The sequence below is a fragment of the Schistocerca cancellata genome, chromosome 7 (assembly GCF_023864275.1).
Source record: "Schistocerca cancellata isolate TAMUIC-IGC-003103 chromosome 7, iqSchCanc2.1, whole genome shotgun sequence".
Lineage (NCBI taxonomy): Eukaryota > Metazoa > Arthropoda > Insecta > Orthoptera > Acrididae > Schistocerca > Schistocerca cancellata.
In genome coordinates, this window is record NC_064632.1 from 172,864,564 (window position 1) to 172,883,207 (window position 18,644).

Consider the following 18,644-nt stretch of genomic DNA (forward strand, 5'->3'; position numbering starts at 1 on the left):
AAAATTTCGCATAGTATTTGGTTTCCTAAGCTCCTGCCATAAGTTCATGCTGGGGAAAACCGTTTTTGAGTATCTATTGTTGTTCCAGAGATATTTGAGGTGGCAGAGTTATGTGAGACACCCAAAGAGAACTCATATTAACCTGACATGTTCCACATCATTACAAAATTTCGTATTCATGAACTACGGAACAAGTAGTAATGTAATGTGTAGATCTCAACTTTGATGTAGGTGGGATTGTTGCAGAAAAAAACTTAGTATAGTACCACTTCGGCAAAGAATTCGAATGCGCGAGTTTGGATGCCAAACCATTTTTATTTGACACACCAACGGCTTTACTTAAAGCTCATATGGACAAAACCAGTTTAAAACTAATGTCGAGTAGGCATACATACACTGGCGGAAAAAACTCGCAATCACCAAAAAATAAACTAGTAATGAAATTTCGGGAATACATTTTCTGTGTAACGTATGTAAGTGATTACCTTTCCAAGATCACAGGTTAATGTAAGCGCGAGATAAGCCTTGCAGATGTGAAACGCTGATATCTTAATAAACGTTATAAGCATACAAACGTGCGTACTTTGTGTTGCACAAGTGCGGGAAGTCAGTTTGTGGGATGCAATTCCATGGCTTTTGCACTTGTCGGTCAATACAGGGACGGTTAATGCTGTTTGTAAATGACGCTGGAGTTGTTGATGTTCCATCTGTACTCGATTGGAGACAGGTCTGATGATCGAGCAGGCCAAGGAAACATGTCGACACTCTGTAAACCATGTTGGGTTACAACAGTGGCATGTGGGCGAGCGTTATCCTGTTGGAAAACACTCCCTGGAATGCTATTCAAGAATGGCAGCACAACAGGTGAATCACGAGACTGAGGTAGAAATTTGCAGTAAGGGTGTGTGAGATAACCACGAGAGTACCCCGTCATACGAAATCGCACTCTGGACCATAAATCCATGTGTAGGTCCACTGCATCTAGTACACAGAAAGATCCGATGCATGCACACACCTGGCGTCCTTCTAACCAACGCACGGCCATCTCTGGCACCGAGACAGAATTAGCTTTCATCAGAAAAGACAACAGGCCTCCAACCCGCGCTCCAATGAGCTCTCGCCTGACATCACTGAGGTTGCAAATGGTGGTGGTTTGGGGTCCGTGGAATGCATGGTACAGGGCGTCTGGCTCGGAATTGTCCTTGAAGTAACAGATTTGTAACACTTCGTTGTGTCACTGTGGTGCCAACTGCTGGTCATATTACTGGTACACATGCAGTACGATGCATGAGAGCCATACACCGAACACGATGGTCTTCCCTCTCGATGGAGCCATGTGGCCATCTGGAGCCTGGTATTCTTGCGACTGCACATTCTCGTGACCACCGCTGCCAGCAAACATGTCCACTGGCTATATTCCTGGCAAGTCTTTCTGTAATAATGCAGAAGGAACATCCAGCTTCCTATTACACTATCTCGTTCAAACTCAGTGACTCAGTGAGGTATTGTTAATGGCGTCTTTGTCGCCTTAAAGACACTCTTGACTGACATCAACTCACCACGTCCAGTCTCATACATAACTAACGTTCACGACTGTTACAGCTTGTGATTAAAGCACACCTGATTTTCATCCTCATAGTGACGTTTCTAGCGCCACTCTTATGTGACAGACGCGAAATTTGAATAGACATCATCTTTCAGATTTAGAAACACGCCTACCAACTTTCGTTTATGCCACTCAATTCGTTCTTGGTGTCGTGATTTTTTGTCCTTCAGTGTATTACGAAAATATGACGACTTGTTTATCACTACAACAATCTTAGCTCAAAATAGTCATCAGCACATGACCTGTAATTCACAGTGATAATATGTACTTCAGAAAATTGTTCAAGGTAACTGATATACTATACACGCTATCTAATCAAAAATATCTGGACACCTATTAGTGGACATTAATATGAGGTGCGACCATCCTTCGCCTTTATGACGGCTTGTAAGCGGCATGCAACACTTTCAATGAGGTGCCTGAATATCTATGGAGAAATGGAAGGCCATTCTTCCTCAAGAGCCGAAACTAGGGAATGTTGTGAAGCTGGAAGCTGGGCTCTGGAGCGAAGTCGTACAGAGGTGTTCCATTCGGTTCTGGTCGGGACTATGACAAGGGCAGCTCCTTTCAGGACTGTTACTGTCCACAACCTATTGTCTCGCAGATGTTGCTTTATGACAGGCTGCATTATCATGCTGATACAATCATCTTCCGCCAACTGTACCTCTATTTTATACAGCAAACAATGCTGTAAAATGTGATCATATCCTTCCACATTTAACGTTTTCTTAAGCGCAATAAGGTTCAAAATGGTTCAAATGGCTCTAAGCACCATGCGACTAACTTCTGAGGTCATCAGTCGCCTAGAACTTAGAACTAATTAAACCTAACTAACCTAAGGACATCACACACACCTATGCCCGAGGCAGGATTCGAACCTGCGACCGTAGCGGTCGCTCGGTTCCAGACTGAAGCGCCTAGAACAGCACGGCTACTCCGGCCGGCAAGCGCAATAAGGGAATCACACCCTAACCACGAAAAATACCCTCATACCGTGACACCAGCTCTTAAATACTTCACTGTTGGCATTACATGTACTGTTCTCCAGGTATTCACCAAACCCAAGCCCTTTCATCGGGTTGAAAATAATTAAATCGCCAGGTCCTGATCGGATTCCAATTCGGTTCTACTGCATTGGCTCCTTACTTAGCTTGCATCTATCGCGAATCTCTTGCCCAATGTAAAGTCCCGAGCGACTGGAAAAAAGCGCAGATGACGCCTGTATATAAGAAGGGTAGAAGGACGGATCCTCAAAATTACGGACCAATACCTTAACATCGGTTTGTTGCAGGATTCTCGAACATATTCTCAGTTCGAATATAATGAATTTCCTTGAGACCCTGCGAAACGCAACTCGCCCTTTTTTTTATGATATCTTGCGAACCATCGATGAAGGGTATCAGATGGATGCCATTTTTCTTGACTTCCGGGAGGCGTTTGGCTCGGTGCCCCACTGCAGACTCCTAACTAAGGTACGAGCATTTGGGATTGGTTCCCAAATATGTGAGTGGTTCGAAGACTTCTTAAGTAATAGAACCCAGTACGTTGTCCTCGATGGTGAGTGTTCATCGGAGGTGAGGGTATCATCTGGAGTGCCCCAGGGAGGTGTGGTAGGTCCGCTGTTGTTTTCTATCTACATAAATGATCTTTTGAATAGGGTGGATAGCAATGTGCGGCTGTTTGCTGATGATGCTGTGGTGTACGGGAAGGTGTCGTCGTTGAGTGACTGTAGGAGGATACAAGTTGACTTGGACAGGATTTGTGATTGGTGTAAAGAATGGCAGCTAACTCTAAATACAGATAAATGTAAATTAATGCAGATGAATAGGAAAAAGAATCCCGTAAGGCTTGAGTACTCCATTAGTAGTGTAGCGCTTGACACAGTCACGTCGATTAAATATTTGGGCGTAACATTGCAGAGCGATATGAAGTGGGACAAGCATGTAATGGCAGCTGTGGGGAAGGCGGATAGTCGTCTTCGGTTCATTGGTAGAATTATGGGAAGATGTGGTTCATCTGTAAAGGAGACCGCTTATAAAACACTAATACGACCTATTCTTGAGTACTGCTCGAGCGTTTGGGATCCCTATCAGGTCGGATTGAGGGAGGACATAGAAGCAATTCAGAGGCGGGCTGCTAGATTTGTTACTGGTAGGTTTGATCATCACGCGAGTGTTACGGAAATGCTTCAGGAACTCGGGTGGGAGTCTCTAGAGGAAAGGAGGCGTTCTTTTCGTGAATCACTACTGAGGAAATTTAGAGAACCAGCATTCGAGGCTGACTGCAGTACAATTTTACTGCCGCCAACTTACATTTTGCGGAAATACCACAAAGATAAGAGAGATTAGGGCTCGTACAGAGGCATATAGGCAGTCATTTTTCCCTCGTTCTCTTTGGGAGTGGAATAGGGAGAGAAGATGCTAGTTGTGGTACGAGGTACCCTCCGCCACACACCGTATGGTGGATTGCGGAGTATGTATGTAGATGTAGATGTAGATATAGTGTGTTCATCACTCCAAAACATTCGTTTCTAGTCAGCCACTATCCAGTGGGGTCACTCACTACAAAACTTCATGTGTCACTTATTAATGACTACGGAAATGTGTAGCTTATGAGAAACTGCTCAACCACTGTACTCCATTAACTCCCTACGCAATGCCACTGTGCTAGTTGGTCTGCTGGTAGATCTTTGAAACTCGCGAGTGATTCCTTCTGCTGATTTCATGCGGTTATTTTACAACTCAGTCCGTAACTAGATGAAGTCTGCCCGCTTTTGTTTAGCTGTGGTTGTTCCTTCGTGTTCCTACTTTACAATCCCGTCACTAACAGTCGACTCGAACAACTTTAGAAGGCCTAAAACATCCCCGATGAATTTGTTACTCAGGGAACATCTATGACGAGTCCACGTTCAGAATCACTGAGTTCACCTGACCGAGCCATTCTGCCGTTACTGTTCCTCTACTGACAACACAATACACCCTGCCTGATTTTGTACTGGTGAGTCCTGCCTATCGTGACATCTGGTAGCCAATGCCGTGTTACATACGGATATCTGAATGCTTTTGATGAGAAGGCGCATACATGGATCGTGCTTGGAACCGAGCTACCTGCGCAGCGGCGTGCCGCACACATCCGTCTCGGAGGTAAACGCTCGGTTCCCCAAATAATGCTGCCCCGTTACCGGTTATTGCGTCGATGTGCTCCCAACAGTAGCTATGAATAGCTATCAAATCCAGCACACCCAGATGCGACATATACATGCCACCGACATTAACAAAATAAGCATAGCGTGATCACAGAGCAATAAGAACAATCGGAATTACTGATTTAACAAAAGCAGTGGTTGATCATGTGCTGGAACAATCGCTTATAAGAACAACCTAACAAAGGTACCCTACAATACAGTTTAGAAAGTGCTGAGCGAATCGCAGTTGTACCATCCGCAGGACGTCAATGCCTATTCAAATAGGGGAATCTCAATTTTATTTCTACGCAGTATTCGCTGATGAATTTTACTGCATTAGTGATGAGATGCTTAAGGGTATAAAAATATTGTTAGGATGCTGAAAATGTTAGTCTTACCATACTCTGCGGCCTAATCAATGTTGGTGTTTTTAATGAACTATGATGCTCAAAGCAAGTTTGATCCCTTCATTTAAATGTTGTCACTACGATCTTTCGCATGTACATAATTAATGTTTTGGTTGAAGCGTATTTCAAAGCGTGTGGAACCTAAACGTACTTTCCTATGTTGATTAAGTTGCTCATGAGCACTATGCACAAAGCGAGACGTTGAACCAATAAGCGGTGATTATTGTTTGCGGGTTGTCAGTCATGTGCAGTCTGGTGTTTGTTGTTCTGGTCTTCAGTCCTGAGACTGGTTTGATGCAGCTCTCCATACTACTCTATCCTGTGCAAGCTTCTTCATCTCCCAGTACCTACTGCCACCTACATCCTTCTGAATCTGCTTAGTGTATTCATCTCTTGGTCTCCCTCTACGATTTTTACCCTCCACGCTGCCCTCCAATATTAAATTGGTGATCCCTTGACGCGTCAGAATATGTCCCACCAACCGATCCCTTCTCCTAGTCAAGTTGTGCCACAAATATCTCTTCTCTCCAATTCTATTCAAAACCTCCTCATTAGTTATGTGATCTATCCATCTAATCTTCAACATCCTTCTGTAGCACCACATTTCGAAAGCTTCTATTCTCTTCTTGTCTAAACTACTCGTATTTATCGTTCACGTTTCACTTCCATAGATGGCTACACTCCATACAAATACTTTCAGAAACGACTTCCTGACACTTAAATCTATACTCGATGTTAACAAATTTCTCTTCTTCAGAAACACTTTCTTTGCCATTGCCAGTCTACATTTTATATCCTCCCTACTTCGACTATCATCAGTTATTTTGCTCCCCATATAGCAAAACTCCTTTACTACTTTAAGTGTCTCATTTCCTAATCTAATACCCTCAACATCACCCGACTTAAGTCGACTACATTCCATTATCCTCGTTTTGCTTTTGTTGATGTTCATCTTATATCCTCACTTCAAGACACTGTCCATTCCGTTCAACTGCTCTTCCATGTCCTTTGCTGTCTCTGACAGAATTACAATGTCATCTGCAAACCTCAAAGTTTTTATTTCTTCTCCATGGATTTTAATACCTACTCCGAATTTTTCTTTTGTTTCCTTTACTGCTTGCTCAATATACAGATTGAATAACATTGGGGATAGGCTACAACCCTGTCTCACTTCCTTCCCAACCACTGTTTCCCTTTCATGCCCCTCGACTCTTATAGCTGCCATCTGGTTTCTGTACAAATTGTAAACAGCCTTTCGCTCCCTGTATTTTACCCCTGCCACTTTCAGCATTTGAAAGAGAGTATTCTAGTCAACATTGTCAAAAGCTTTCTCTAAGTCTACAAATGCTAAAAACGTAGGTTTGCCTTTCCTTAATCTAGCTTGTAAGATGTAGGGTCAGTTTTACCTCACGTGTTCCAATATTTCTACGGAATCCAAACTGATCTTCCCCGAGGTCGGCTTCTACAAGTTTTTCCATTCGTCTGTAAAGAATTCGTGTTTGTATTTTGCAGCTGCGCCTTATTAAACTGATAGTTCTGTAATTTTCACGTCTGTCAACATCTGCTTTCTTTAGGATTGGAATTATTATATTCTTCTTGAAGTTTGAGGGTATTTCGCCTGTCTCACACATCTTGCTCACTAGATGGTAGAGTTTTGTTAGGCCTGGCTCTCCCAAGGCTGTCAATAGTTCTAATGGAATGTTGTCTACTCCCGGAGCCTTGTTTCGACTTAGGTCTTTGAGTGCTCTGTCAAACTCTTCACGCAGTTTCATATTTCCTGTTTCATCTTCATCTACATTCTCTTCCATTTCTATAATATTGTCCTCAGGAACATTGCACTTGTATAGACCCTCTATATACTCCTTCCACCTTTTTGCTTTCCCTTCTTTGCTTAGAACTGGATTTCCATCTGAGCTCTTGATATTCATGCAAGTTTCTCTCCTTTCTCCAACGGTCTCTTTAATTTTCCTGTAGGCAGTATCTATCTTACCGCTAGTGATATGCGCCTCTACACCCTTACTTTTGTCCTCTAGCCATCCCTGCTTAGCCATTTTGCACTTCCTGTCGATATAATTTTTGAGACGTTTGTATTCCTTTTTGCCTGCTTCATTTACTGTATTTTTATATTTTCTCCTTTCATCAATTAAATTCAATATCTCTTCTGTTACCCAATGATTTCTACTAGCCCTCGACATTTTACCTACTTGATTCTCTGCTACCTTCACTTTTTCATCTCTCAAAGCTACCCATTCTTCTTCTACTGTATTTCTTTCCCCCATTTTTGTCAGTCGTTCCCTAATGCTCTCCCTGAAGCTCTCTACGACCTTTAGTTCTTTCTGTTTATCCAGGTCCCATCTCCTCAAGCATTGAAACAATGGACCGAAGAGTGTTTCTGGGGAGCAGTCGATTTAGAGACAACGAATAAATCATGTTGGTTTAATTCCCTTGTGTCGCGGTGTCATGAGAAGCTGACGACTCTTACCATACGTAAATAATGAGAGAGTGTCTCATCAAGTGTCGAGGTCGCTGTGCAGGAGGAAGTGACATGTCGGGGTCCGCCGTCTCCATTCATTAGCTGGACAAGAGGAGGCCACTTGAGCGGATCAGAGAGTGAAAGTAAGACTCGTCTGTCTCCTGCTGCGGAGGGCCTCGGCCGCCCATGAAGGGAGCAGCCCCAGCTTCCTAACCTTCCTCTGACGTCCCAGTCGATGATGTGAACTTTCAGAGATCGGCGGTTGAGGCAATCTATCTATAACCGCTGACTGAATGCGAATAGTGTACCAAAACTTATTACCTACTCTGGTGGTCTCGTTTCTGGTTTACAGGATGAGGTATGTAGCAAGATAACGGAAGAGATAACTAGCGGAATATGATGGACAATAAATCTAAAGAAAAAGAGCGAACAGTGACTATAAAAGAAAACAGTAATGAGAAATAAAGTGAAAACAGCAACCTGGCAATGTCAATAACGCTGCTTATTAAGAAAAAATGGTCCACTTACCGTTTCCGAACCGACAGGTTAATCATCATGTAGAAGTTAACGTTTACAGAAACACACGGCTTTTGCTGTACATGTGATTATGCCTGATTTTCGTTATGGCGAAATTTCCTTCCGTTGGTGGTGGCCTACAGCAAAAAACTACGTAAGAGAAGAGATTAATTAGCTATAATTTGACTAACAGTGTATTAAAATTACCTGAACAGCTTTCTAAGATAAGGACTGACTTGGCTGGTTGCTTTGTTTTATTTTATTGTAAGAACTAACCTGTATTTTCACAAAACAACAGACTCTCCATGCCAGTTTGCGACAAAATAGTAGTGATGAGAATGCTATAATGCAGAGAGGAGGCACAGACGAAAACTGGTGAAGAGACTAGATTCAGAGAGCATAGAGACTTGAAAGAAAGAATGGAAGCCGAAAGGATAGCTTAGAAAAGGAAGGAAAGAGGAAAAAATGAAAGTGAAAAAGAGAAGAAGAAGAAAGCAAGAAAGAAATAAAAGAAAATGGGGGAAGATAAATTGTAAATAGTGAGAAATAAGAGAGAAAAGACCGCAAAAAGATAGAAATGGAAGCTGCGACTGAGAGGAAGAACAAAGAAACGGAAAGAGAGGAATTGCAATGAGACAAGAAGCGATAACAAAAGCTGGAAGCGTATTACCGGAGCAAATGGCTGTGGAAACAAGAAACCTAGGAAGGAAACACGAAACAGTAAAAAAATCACCAACAAAGGCTAAAAAGAAAGAAAATGAAAGAATACAAAAAAACTAGTAGTAGATCCGATCCTCTGAAAAAATAAGAAAGCGCAAACCTGAGAAGATAGCAAGAATCAGACAAGCAACAGGAGGTAGGGACGTGCGGACTGTTTAGCAGGGCGTGACCAGGTAGTCCGGTAAGAGCGGCTGCAACAGATCCTGGACCTGTAGCGATTACGAGGAAGCACGCACTGGGAATGATAAGCTCGGCGTTGAAGCATTTAGTAGTGCACGTCAGATCAGGCTTTATGGCTACATGCCAAACACTCCCCAAGTTTAATAAACAGAAAAATCACGTGAAAAGCTTTCAGTACCATTTGGGAAGGTACAACTGAGTTTTTAACTCTTTTTCCATTGACAGAACGAATGTGGGATCTGTGTGAACGCTACGGGTATAAAGCTTAAGTCCAAACGAAGTATGAAAAATTGCCACTTAGAAATCAGCGATAAGGAAAATCGAAATCGTACAATAACCGCGTGTCGTACTGTACATTCGGTGTGTCTCCTTACACTAAACGGAATCCTCCTTGATGTGAAAACCTTTTCCAAAGTAGTTCTCTCGGCTCCTCCAAAGCCCTCGAGTCGTGTGATCGCTGTCTGCCCCGTATGGACAGAGAGTAAATGTTTCTATACTGTGCAACAAAATTAAAGAATCACTTTTTCGAAACCCCGTAATTGTCTTCCATTGCGACGCATAAGACTGAAATTTGGCTCAAAGGTGGCTACAACTTTCCTCTGTAAGGGTCCAAGGCAAAGCTCCCTGCGACGTCACCCTCGGGCACAGCAACGCTTGAAACAGCGAGATATCGATATATTCGAAGAAAAAGGCCACAACCGAGAAGTTAATGTCAGCTGTAAGATGGTTAAAGATATCACATTGACACCAAATTTCACCAGAATTCTACCCAACGCCACCGTGGACGCATCAAACGACGGGAAGATGGTCACATCCCCTCTTACCCACATTTCACACCTTCGTTTGACGCCTCTGCGATGGGGGTTAGAACCGCGACACCCAGCGTTCAAATCATGCAGTGTTCTAATGAGCGGCCGAGGAAAACATATCAGACATACCACCGCTCAGAATCGATACCAAAAGACCTGAGAGGGGCATAAAGCGTGTCAATGAAACCATCCCTTCACTTGATGCATTGATTCGCACAAATTTCGCCGTCGTAAACGACAGTTCGCAATGCGATTAGCAATTGGACCAAGTTCTTGACAACAATCGACAGTGCTGCCACCCTCTGGGCGTTTCGACCCCCCTCTCGGAAAATCGTGGGGTTGCAACCCCTTTGAACCGGATGTGGCCCTTTTTGGAGTGTACTGCGACCGCAACTCTTGCTCTGCTATAGAGAGTCGATGAAAGTCCAATAATAAACGGGAACTGGAATGTGGTTATAGGGTAACGAGTAGAAGAAAGGGAGAATATTGTCCTGGTAATGCGACTGAGAGAGAAGAAAAACTAATTGAGTTACGCAATAAATTTATAACAACAATGATAGCGAATAATCTGCTCAAAAATCACAAGGGGAGGAGGTATACTTGGAAAAAGCCGGAAGATAGTAGAAGATTTCAGTTACATTACATCATAGTTATCAAGGCTTCCGAAATGAGATATTGGATTGTAAGGCGTACGCAGGAGCAGATATACACTTACTAGGTGTGACAATAAAGTAATGGGACTGATGTGAAAAAAAATGTTTCTTACCGTTTTAGTCAAGTTTAGTGTTGTCTCCTTCAAAGTAGTTCCCTTCTGATTGCACACACTTTTTCCAGCGCTTCTGCCATTGATGGTAACATTTCTGGAACTCATCTTCTGTAATATCCTGCAAGACCCTCGTCACAGCTGTTTGGACATCTTGTGTTGTTTGAAAATGGTGTCCCTTGACCGCCGTTTTGACTCTCGGAAATAGAAAATAGTCGCACAGAGCGATATCTGGTTAATAACGTGGCTGTGGTAGTACTGAAATTTGTTTTGAGGTTAAAAATTGCTGTACTGACAGAACAGTATGGGATGGCACATTATCGTGATGCAGAACCCAATTATCAGCAATGTTGGCACCGACACGAAGAACTCTTTTACAAAGCCTTTCTAAAATGTCTTTGTAGTAATATTGGTTAACTGTTTGTCCAGGAGGCAGCCACTCTATGAACAATTCCCTTGGAATCAAAGAAGCACACAAGCATGCATTTCATTTTTGACTTTGACATGCGAGCTTTTTCTGGTCTGGCTGATCCCTTTGAGCACCATTGCGGACTTTGGCGTTTTGTCTCTGGATCGTACTGAAAAAGAAAAACAACTTTCATCACCAGTGATAACACGGCTCAACAATTCTGGATTGATTACCGTTTGCCCTAACAGATCGGCTGCCACATTTTTCTGTGTTCCTCCCTGTTGTGGTGCGAGATTTTTTGGGACCATTCTTGCACAAATCTTTCTCATACCAAGATCTTCAGTTATTATTAGACCAACCGTTTCTCGATTGATGTTCAGTTCTTCTGCAATCGTTTTCACGGATAATCTTCGATCAGATTGTACGAGTTCATGCACCCTGGCCAAGTTGACATCTGTTGGTGAGGTTGATGGTCGTTCACTGCGGTCTTCATCTTCAACGTTCGTTCTGCATTCACTAAACATTTTATGCCAACGAAAAACTTGAGATCTTGACATAACCTCCTCTCCAAAAGCCTTCTGAAGCTTACCGTAAGTTTTCGTCGCGTTTTCACCCAATTTAACGCAAAAATAAATGGCATACCGTTGCACAATATTATGCGATTCTATTTCTGTGACGGGATTACAGCACAACTCACGACTGAGCAGTTGCATCGATGTGGGGCTTGGACTAGAAGCAGCTTATAGACCAAGGTCAAAGATATTGTGCCTGTGCAAGCGTGCAGGGTTGCCACATCTTGCAAAGAAAATCAGTCTCATTACTTTATTGTCGCACTTCCTAGATCACAATATAGAATGATGAAGGGTAGGCTCAAGTTCAAGAGACTAATCAAGAAGAATCAGTGTGCAAGGAAGTGAGATACGGAAGTACTAAGAAATGAAGGGATTAGCTTGAATTTCTGTGAGACTATGGGTACTGCAATAATGAATAGCTCATTAGCCATCTCTAAAAAGATATTTCAGTTGTTCAACAAAAGAAGAAAATACAAAAATGTCCAGGAAGAGTTAGGAGTGCAGAAACACAAGTCACTTAGGAATGAGATAAATAGGAAGTGCAGGGAAGCTGAGACGTATTAGTTGGATGAAAAATATGACAAGATCGAAAAAAAATGATTGTTGGAAGCAACAACCTTTGTTGAAATTAAAGACAAACGCATTAAGAGTGCAATGGAAATTCCACTGTTAAATGTAGAGGACAGAGCGATAGATGGAAAGAATACACCGAAAGCCTCTATGATGAGGATGACTTGTCTCATGACGTGAAGAAAGAAGAAAAACGATTCGATAGGGAAGAGACGGTGGTCAGGTTTTAGAATCAGGATTTAAAAGAGCCTTGCACGACGTAAGTTCAAGTAAAGCAGAAGGAATAGATAAATTCCATCGGATTTCTCAAATCATTGAGGAAATTGGCAACAAAACGACTATTCATGTTGATGCGTTGAATGTATGACACTGGCGATATGCAATCACGATGTACCATCAGACTTTGTGAAAAACATCATTCACACATTTCGGTTGACAGCAAGTGCCGAGTGGTGTGAGACCTATCGCACAATTAGCTTAACAGCTCATGCATCCAATTTTGTGACAAGAATAATATACAGAAGAATGGAAAAGAAAATGGAAGATCTGCTAGAGACCGGTCAGTTTGGCTTTAGGAAAGCAGAGAGGCAGTTCCGACTTTGCGGTTGATAATTTAAGCAAGATTAAAGAAAAGTCGAGCCACGTTCGTAGGATTTGTCCACCTGGAAACTGCTTTCGACAATGTAAATGGTGCAAGATGTTCGAAATCCTGTGAAAAATAGGGGTAAGATATAGGGAAATACGGGTAACATACAATACGTACAAGAACCGGGAGGAAACAATATGAGTGGAAGACCAAGAACGAAGTGTTCGGATTAAAAACGGTGTAAGACAGGGATGCAGTCTGTCGCTCATGCTGTTCAATCTAAATGTCGAAGAAGAATTACAGGATGTGTTGGATGGAATGAAGAGTCTAATGAATACAGAATGTGGACTGATAGTAAACCGAAGAAAATCGAAAGTTACGAGAAGCAGTAGAAATGAGAACTGCGAGAAAGTCAATACGTGAATTAGGGATCCCGAAGTATTGTGGTTAACGAATTCTGTTACCTGTGCAGCAAAATAACCCGTGATGGACGGAGCAAGGAGGACATAAAAAGCAGACTAGCTATGGCAAAAAGAACATTTGTGGTTAAGAGAAGACTGCTAGTACCAGAAAAATGCCTTAATTTGAGGAAGAAATTTCTGAGAATGTACGTATGGAGCACAGAATTGTATGGTAGTGAAACATGGACTGTGGGTGAATCTGCACAGATGAGAGCTGAAGCATTTGTATAACATTAAATTGTGCGTGAATAAAACGGCCAAGAGTCCCTCTAAGTTTGCTCTGTTGGGTAACACACTTGGTGCCACCCAGGCACATTTGTTGAAAACGTTAAAAAATCTACCTGCCAGAAAATTCAGCGCAATTCAGCGTCGCGGCTGCTCTAGCGCCTGATGGTCGGGCAACGGCAACACGCTCGACATCCCTTACGTGGGGTTTGTCTCCCTTCAGGCAGTAGATAAGCCAAGACGCTGAATTGCTGTCTTAGTTTCTAACAGGTATATTTTTAATGGGCTCATCGAAGGTGCGTGGGTGGCACCGATTAGAAGTACCTTTTGCTCACGCACAACTTAATGTTGCACCCCCCCCCCCTCCTCCCTCGTGATTACGACACAGGAGGGCGCGAAGCAGGAGGACAAGACAGCGTAAAAATTCTTTTCTGTTTCTGATCATGTTAAAATTTTGAAAGGCCCATAGTGGTTCCACTCTTTATACTAGAGCAAAAAATGGGGCTGCAGTCCCACAATGTTCTAAGAGTAGGGTTGAAACGCCCAGAGATTGGCAGCACTGTCGACTGTTGTCAAGAACGTCGTCCTGTTGCTCATCGTACTGCGAAACGTCGTTTACGGCCGCGAAATTTGTGTGAATTAGCGCTCCAAGGGAAGCGGTGGTTTCATTGACGCCCATTATACCTCCCCCCGCCCCCCTCAGTTTCTTTCGTGTCGTTTGTGAGGGACGACACGTCTGAAATGTTTTCTTACAAGGAAATCGCGAGGTTTGAGCGCTGGTTGTCGTAGTTCTTATCTCCATTGCAGGACGTCAAAATAAGGTGTAAAATGAGGGTAAGATGGGGTGTGACGACGTTTCAGTCGTGTGATACGTCCACGGTGGCGTTGACTAGAATTTTTGTGAAATTTGGTACCAATGTGACATCATTAACCGATCTTACAGCTCACGTGAATTATGAGCTTTGGCCTTTTTTCACATGTGTCGACACCTTGCTGTCTGAAGCGTCGTCGTCCCTGAGGGTGACGTCGCACGGCTCCACGCTTTCGTACCACAACACAAGAAAGTTGTAGGTCATTTGAACCAATTTTCAAACTTATACGTCGCAAGAGATAAGTGTTTCGTATAAGTGTTTCTTTAATTTTGTTGCGCAGTGTACAACTTTTCTTTCTGATATTCTCGGTACTTCTGCACCTACACAAACACATACACTCCTCACCTAACTGTAGAGTGCTTGACGAAGCATATATCGTACCGGCATTTACTATTTTCTGCCATGTCCCGTTTACATAATGAGCGAAGGAAAAAATGACTTTCCATATGCCTGTCGTTTACCTTTCTCTCGTGATCTCTTCCCGAGATGTGGAGAAGAGTGTCGTATCTACAAGGTAGTCTGTAATTCAGTTTAATGATTGCTTCTTAGAGTCACATGGAGGAATGCGCACTAAAGACTACCGTAAGCAGTTTCCACTATATTGTACTTTTTTTTGTTATTGGATATGAGGTTGCGTACTGCACAGCATTTGCAGATATTTCGTGTTCTACATATTTAAGTGGTGTACAGTATATTAAAACTATTTGGAATATATGGTTAATTCTTCAGGTACTTAACTTTACGGTCATCAAAATTCAACACATTTTTAAAATTAGTTATACACTAGAGCAGCGTCCGCAAACGGAAACTTTTTAATCGCCTCTTATATATATGGTGGGGGTCAATGAAATGAAATGCAAAGAACATAAGGATTACTGGTATGACGAATATTATTATCAACAGCAACATAAAATGGTGTCACGGGAGTGGGGTAGGTCATGAAAGGGAAGATAAGACAGAAAATTCCTGTGGACTGTGAGGCACCAGGAACGAAGTCAAACAACTACAGTTCAGCTATACGCGCCGACATTACAAGCAGACGATGATTAGATAGAATATGTGAAGCAATTAAAAGGATATCTTTAGGTAAAAAACTAAAGTCCTCCCCGACAGTGTAATGTCCCCACACAAAAATACCCTCTACCACGCAACAATTAATCATTGTCAATCAAATCATCCACATTTATTTACTTTGGAAAAGTATCTGATCTGATTTTCTAGTAACATATGCGGCGACAGCTCGTCGACGCCAAAGTATTTTCTAGTGCGTTTATTCTTTGGAATAACAGAGATACATGTATGTATTCTCCATGGTTGTTAGACTGGTAACTAGGACAGCTTCGGAAGTATCGGTTGAAAGATTGACGGGTTTCTAAAAGAGACATATTTGCTTTTCTTCTCGCTAAAGCGAGCTATTAACATTTGTGCCACTAGCGGGTTGTGTGAAGAGAAAGAAATTGTAACGGAAAATAATTAAGACTTGGAACCAACAGAGATCTGGACATGTAATGGAGATGGATTGAATATACAATCTCCTTCATAAATAAGGTTTGTGACCCCTTTTATTCTGGAGTGAATGAACGAATGAGTTCTTTGTCTGAATCATTGATGATCGCGTTGGCCCTGTAATTAGTGGGGAAGTTTCAGCTGTGTCGAAGAGAGCCTGCAATCACCGAGTCTTTGTTAAATCGCCCAAAAAGGCTTCGTACACATCTGGAATTCGAAATCTTTCGTAAAAGGAACGAATTGTTCAAACGATCGATTTTCCCAACTGAATGCAGCGCTTAACAATAATAATAAATGTAAAGATCTCTTACAGCAAGCCAGCCGCTGAATACTAAGACGAAGGGCTCCACCAGAGATTCTATTTGGCTGATTTCACGTAATGAAATATTATATCAAAAATTGTACATAGACAAAGGAGAGAGAGAGAGAGAGAGAGGGAATGAAAATTAGAGAAAATACTAATAATCCTCCATTAGTCTAATTTTTCGCCTGTCTTATCACGGATCAGCCTAAAGACAAAACGGGAGGCCCTTACTTTACTGTATAGATTTATGTGTGAAAGTGAAGGGATCTTAAAGGCAACAGATACACGTCTATACAGACAAGACATTACACAAAGTTAGCGGCAAGCTGCGTGCATTCATCATTCAGCATCTATTCTCCTTACATTAATACATTATAACAGGCCATGAAGGCGCAACGGTACTGACCGGCCGCCGTGTCATCCTCAGGTCATAGGCGTCACCGGATGCGGATACTGATGGGCATGTGGTCAGCACACCGCTCTCCCAGCCGTATGTCAGTTTCCGAGACCGCAGCCACTACTTTTCAATCAAGTAGCTCCTCAGTTTGCCTCAAAAGGGCTGAGTCACGGCCGCCTGTATTAGAGGCCGAAGGACTGAAATGTGGCAACGTTACGTTAAGGCCTACCGCACGGCTGTGGCTATAAGGTAGCGAACGGAAGCAGTTGTTTACGTACTTTCGCGGTGTCTGTTTTATCCGACATTACAGTGTAATTATGCTATACTGGACTCTGCAAAAATTATGGCAAGTAGTCGTGACTACAGTCGAAGATATAACACAATGTAAGTATACAATACTGTGAAGTTTGTAGTGTTTTTACATGTATATGTGCAAGTGTGCTACGTGATCGACTTTCGTCTACACAATTGCAACTAAAGTTCTACTATATTCTAGATATAATTTGAAAATAAAGTTTTGAATTCATAAGTTTAGTATCAGAATCGTCTCGTAATTGATTTTGTGTCAACATTATGAATATTTCTACACATTTGATTCTATTTGTAGACTTGTGTTTCGTGATGTCCAAGCAGCAGAAAAAACCAGTCCACTCAAATTCTCATTTGCTATTTTTATACGTATAATAGTATTTTGGTTTAAGATGTTAGCAATTAATGCATCATTCTATTTGCAGATACCAGAAAAATGTGTTCCTGGTTGCAACAGCAACTACAAATCCAGCAAGGAAGAGGGTTACATCTCAGTGTTCAGATTCCCTACTGATTCCCTAACAGATTCATGTCTCTGTGGAAGACCACTTACTGATATCTACAAAAAGCTGGTTTCCATTATGTGTAACATATTGTTAAATAATTATACCAAACTCCAAAATGATCATTTAATATTTTCCAAGAAGGAGGGAGTTAATAGAAAATTAAAAACATTACATAACTTTTGACACAAAATTATGAAACTTCTTTCTTATCTATAACCTCAGTCCTTAAATGTTCTGATTAGTACTGGCAAGGAAGAGGTGGCCACTATGAAATAAACTTTAATGCACTGGAAACTTTTATATTAGTTTGTCATTTATATTGGAAGGAACATGATAATACATTTCAAATAACAGACTGAAATAATTGCAAGTCTGCAAATAGTGTTAGTAGGCACCTCACAAAATTGTTTGCTGAACTTGTATCTCCAAATCTCAGGTAAGAAACGTCATAATATACTGCTATGAAGCACATGTGAGTTATTGAAAAGTTCATCGTTGCAAGGAAACGAGAATAAAATGCGCAATTCCGACATAAAGTCGGCGTAATACTGCGATAAATTAGCTTTTCTAGGTTACTGTGTTATTTATAGGGACCAAATCTACAAAAAAAAGAAAGTGATTGCATATTTATATCTGAGACGTCGTCTGCTTTCGACGAAATCTAAACTTCAGTCTCGGCCTAGCGGGTCACGCTAGCCGGCCTACTGACGTCACAGGCTACGACGTTGTCAGCTTGACGACGACTCCGGCCTCTAATATAGGCGGCCGTGGCTGAGTGCACCTCACTTGCCAACAGCTCTCGGCTGACCGGATGGTCACCCATCCAAGTGCTAGCCCAGCCCGACAGCGCTTAACATCGGTGATCTGACGGGAACCGGTGTTACCACTGTGGCAAGGCCGTTGGCTATCTTTAGGTAAAGGGAGATGAAAATTTAATAACAGTGGGAGATTTGATGCTGCGGAAGGGGAATAAATAGAAGACTGAGACACAGAAAAATACGGATTCGGCAATAATAATTACAGAGGACAAGACTCCCAGGGTCCTGCAAAAGATTTCAGTAAGTAACAGCAAACACATAATTCTGGAATTACAAGAGAGGGAGGTGTACTTCGAAAAGAAGACACAGGAAGATACCAGTGGCTGTACCAGAGTCCCAGATATTGGACTTACAGCGTTTCCAGAAGCGGATATTCACTCATAATGTAGTAACGACGAGAAGCAGACTTAAGATAAACAGAATCATCGGAAAGATTCCATGTGAAGAGAAA

General features: G+C 42.1%; 1 pseudogene; it reads right to left on the reverse strand.

The window, feature by feature from the left end:
* Positions 1–18,162: 18,162 nt before the first annotated feature.
* LOC126093005 (5S ribosomal RNA) lies at positions 18,163–18,280 on the reverse strand (annotated as a pseudogene).
* Between the last annotated feature and the right edge of the window lie 364 nt (positions 18,281–18,644).